This window comes from Ornithodoros turicata, chromosome 4 (assembly GCF_037126465.1).
Source record: "Ornithodoros turicata isolate Travis chromosome 4, ASM3712646v1, whole genome shotgun sequence".
In the NCBI taxonomy this organism is placed as follows: domain Eukaryota; kingdom Metazoa; phylum Arthropoda; class Arachnida; order Ixodida; family Argasidae; genus Ornithodoros; species Ornithodoros turicata.
Window position 1 is genome coordinate 75,038,945 of NC_088204.1, and position 4,585 is coordinate 75,043,529.

The window sequence follows — 4,585 nt, forward strand, 5'->3', positions numbered from 1 at the left end:
CGTAGGCTGTGGACCCGGCATTGCATTACCATCACCTGTTGTTATCATCGCGACGTTTGTTTGGGCTTGTGACGACTATGTAGAGGTGTGCAAGGATACGATGCCATTATCTCATTGATATGATATCTCGATGACGCCCGACAGGTCGAGTTGACTAGGACAGATTGTAATCGTTACAGGTCAACTGGGTTCTTTCCTAATTTATTGTGAATCCAATAAATTTGCCACTAGAGTCTGTGCATCCTCATTTGTTTTATCACAATGGTGAAAATTCCCCACTCAGCGAACGCGAGCACCTTCACGTGTATCAATGAGATAACGGCGTCGCGTCCTTGCGACATCGGGCCGCACACACCCCTACATGATCGCCCGTAAAACCACACAAACGTCGCGATGATAACAATCCCAAGCAGCGCAATGTACGGAAAGTCGAGTGCAATAGGGGTGGACGGTATTTGTCTTATCAATGTTCTTTAGTTTCACGAGTCTGTTCAAGGCCTTCCGCCTACCCGTCCACCCCTATTGCACTCAACTTTCAGTACATTTCAGTACGAGTTCAGGAGATTCTACGTATACGTGGCCAACAGAGTCGAAACTCATCAGGCTGTCAAGTCAACCTGAACAGTAGAACTACGTTCCTTCTGAACAGAACCCTGCCGACATTGCCACCCGAATGGTCCCGGTGGATCGCCTAGCTAAGACGGCCTGGTTAACTGGTCCTGAATTCCTAAGCAGGACTGACGTCGCAAGTGCCGAGAAGGAACATCAAGGATTCGCTCTGATGAGCCCAGAAGCAGACGCGGAAATCCGTCCTGTTGTGACTAGCCTCGCCACCAACGTGTCGACGCCAGACTTGTACAAAATACTGCGCAAAAGTATTTAAAATAAGATACTGAATACTCTACGGAAAAAGTATTTAAAATAGAGTACAAAATACTCAAAACGGAAAGTAATTTGAGTAGAGTACTAAATACTCAAAGAAGTATTTAAGATACTATTTAAAGTACTTTAGTATTAGCAGTAAGTGAAACGCGTATTCTGAACGTGGCCTTACAAATGAAAGGAATAAACTTCATCAGCCATGCATATCTTTCATTTGCAACGTCTTGGTGTCAAGTAATGTTTGGTGATCTTTGGTGAACTTTGTTGATATGTTCTGACCCAAAACTTCGTAATCCCTCCTGTATGTCGGTTCCGGTCTTTCAACCTCTTGCACGTGTTTATTGCTGTGATGACCAAGGAAATAAATGCCGGAATTATCGTGTACCTAATCCCCTGGTGATTCACCTGGCAATGTGAATAAGAACGGTTTTCTGACGAAGCTGGCTATTGAGAAGCAAGGCCAGGCTTGGGACCAGCCTATTGTACAAGAGGATAAATGACAGATTCGCGAATTCCCGAAAAAAAAAAAGGAAAACGAAGAAAAAGGTGGTTAAATTCCAGTGAGCTGAAAATCTCGGCACGGCGGGAAGCGTACTGGATATGGCTTGACGAGGAAGGAAAGTATTTTGAGTACTGAGTAGCAAATACCGAAAAAAGTATTTTAAATACATTAAAAATACTTGTCGGAAAAAAGTATTGAGTAGAGTACCAAAATACCGGAAAAAGTATTTAAAATACTGTATTTTGAGTACGTACTCAAGATACGTACAAGTCTGGACTCGACGCGAACACAGCTTGGAGCTCATAGGTTTGAACACTTTTCAAGGTGGACAAGGCTGGTTAAAGCTACAGCAAATCTGCAACACATCGCACGCTGCTTCCACTCCTCGGATGATGCCGTGTCAGCGTCTTGCTATCACTGGCATCTGTGCAGCAGGCTACGCACGAACGAAGAACTCTCCGCTGCGGAGAAGTTTGTCTTCAGAACAATGCAAGGCGGATCTTTCTCGAAGGAAATTTACTGCATCGAGAACAAGCAAGATGTACCAAAGAACAGTCCTCTTCGGAGCCTGCACCCCTACATCGACGAAGATGGCCTTCTGAGAATCGGTGGACGGCTTAGCAACTCGACGTTAGATCAAAATAAGCGGCAACCTATCATCATACCGGGTCGACATCACATCGGAACGCTACTGACCCGTCACCATCACGAACGTGTAGCTCACCAACGTCGTTATTTTACCGAAGGAGCAATCCGAGCTGCTGGGCTGTGGATCGTGGGAGCCAAAACTGCGTTCGTTCAGTGATCTACCACTGCGTTAGATGTCGCAAATTGAGAGGCAGACCTCAAGAGCAGATCATGGCTGATCTCCCTCAAAGTAGGCTGAGTACGGAACCTCCATTCACCTACGTGGGCCTTGACGTGTTTGGTCCCTGGACAGTGCGATCGCGGAGAACGAGAGGAGGACTCGCAGCCGGCAAAGGGTGGGCCGTCATCTTTACCTGCATGTCTATACGAGCAGTGCACATTGAGATCATCGAGTCCATGGATTCTTCGAGTTTGATAAATGCTCCGAGGCGCTTCCTGTCCGTCAGAGGTCCCGTCAAGCAGCTGCGATCAGACTGTGGAACTAACTTCGTCGGTGCATGCAAGGCATTGAGGATCAACACGACCTCTGGTGGAAACACTGACATAGACAGATTTCTGCAAGACCAACCTGCAGATAGATCTTCAACCCACCACCTCTCACATGGGCGGCGCTTGGGAGCGCATGATAGGTGTGGTCCGCCGCATCCTCATGGGAACCGACAGGTCAAAGCTGTCGCACGAAATGTTAGTAACGTTCTTGGCGGAGGTTACAGCGATTGTAAACAACAGACCGCTCATCCCTGTATCAACGGACCCGGAGAACCCCGCGGTTCTGACCCCAAACATGATACTGACACAAAAGACGGGTAAACACCATCCACCTGCTGGAGATTTCGATGCAGGTGACATCTATCGGAGGCAATGGAAGCAAGTACAATCCATGGCGAACGCTTTCTGGAACCGTTGGAAGAGAGAGTATCTTCCAACACTCGACGGTCGTCGCATGTGGCAGACACGTCAACGATATATCCACGAGGGAGACATTGTACTTCTCAGGGATAAAGACACGGAGCGCCATGAATGGCCAATGGGTCCTGTTATTAAAACGCTACCTAGCTGTGACGGGCGTGTTCGGGAAGTGGACGTCAAGATCTACAAGAAACGGTGCGCCGAAGGTGTTCCAGCGACCAATAAGGGAAATTTTCCTCTTACTTCCTACAGAAAACGAGTGAACATTGTATGTGTGGTGGTATCTTGCGATACCAGACGACGGGGAGTGTTCTGCCTTCGTGGCTATGTATCCCACTGTAACCAGAGCTACTATTTGAGCTCCGTCTCGGGCGCCCCTTACGCGGTGCCTCTCCGAGGTGTAAGATGCCTTCATGGGCATGCTCCACCGTAACTGGAGCCACCTTTTGGACCCCGTCTCGGGCACCCCTTACGCGGTGCCTCTCCGAGGTGCAAGGTGCAAGAATTTCAGTTGTGTTTTGTGAGGCGTGGCGGTAAGTCGCTTCCGAATGCTACAGTCTTTTTACCGCATAGCAACGCATTGCATCGATCGTGCATCATATTGCATAGCTGGATATAATCACATGTACGTCTATGTATGCTTACGTCGGTTCAAGCTGTTTCATTAAACGTGTGTTTTGCAACAAACGTGTGTTGAGATCGGACGAGAAATGTTTGAGAAATTCCAAAAATACCTAGATGAGCATGACAAATGTGCAAGATGGAACAGCAGTTTGCAACTTGTTGACATGTGGTCTGCCCTATTGTTGCTCATGTTACACCGGCGTGTTCAAGACCCAATACTGGCTCAAATTTTGATTCGATATCAGGTGTTGCACACTAGATGTCCAGCACGTTGAATATAAAAGATGTGGAAATGTTTGAGAAATTTCGAAAATACCAAGATGTACATGACCTACTGAGATGACTGTTGCAACTGCAATAATCTTCATGCTTTCCTTATTGCAAATGTGTTTGACTGCACATATCTGCATTTGTGTAGTTAAAATATGTTACCTGAGGCAAACCCAAGACCCGTTTTTTTTTTTTTGTTTCTGAGTGTGTGTAGATGGGGGGGATGTGGAAGAACTTGCTTTGGATAGCATGCACTACGTTAACATTTCTTCATACCTTGTCATACTGACATTTAGGAATCACAGATGGTATTGTAGAAGGTATCATGTTTATTGAGACTTGTTTGACTATAATCACTCACTTTCCAATATAGCAGATGACTGTTTACATTGAAATTGCCACAACACTTAACTGAATAAAAATGGCGCACTTGCACTTCTACCACTAAACTGAATCCCTATTAGTGACAGTGACCACCACAGAAAAGAAGGCACTAAAATTTTACAGATATCCACCCAGTGATTCCGCAGCCATAAGGTGCTTACAATATATCTTACAGCACTGTAGTGTACTAAGTTGTTTATACTGCAGTATTACTAATCGCTAATTAAATTTAAACTAGTATGTGAGAATGATATACTGAAGTGAATAAATACATAAAGCAAATAGGGGAACAACTTTCCTCCGCTCTTGTCTGAACATATGCACCATCACCAAAATAATATTGCGCGAGTCTGGAGCCTGCTAATA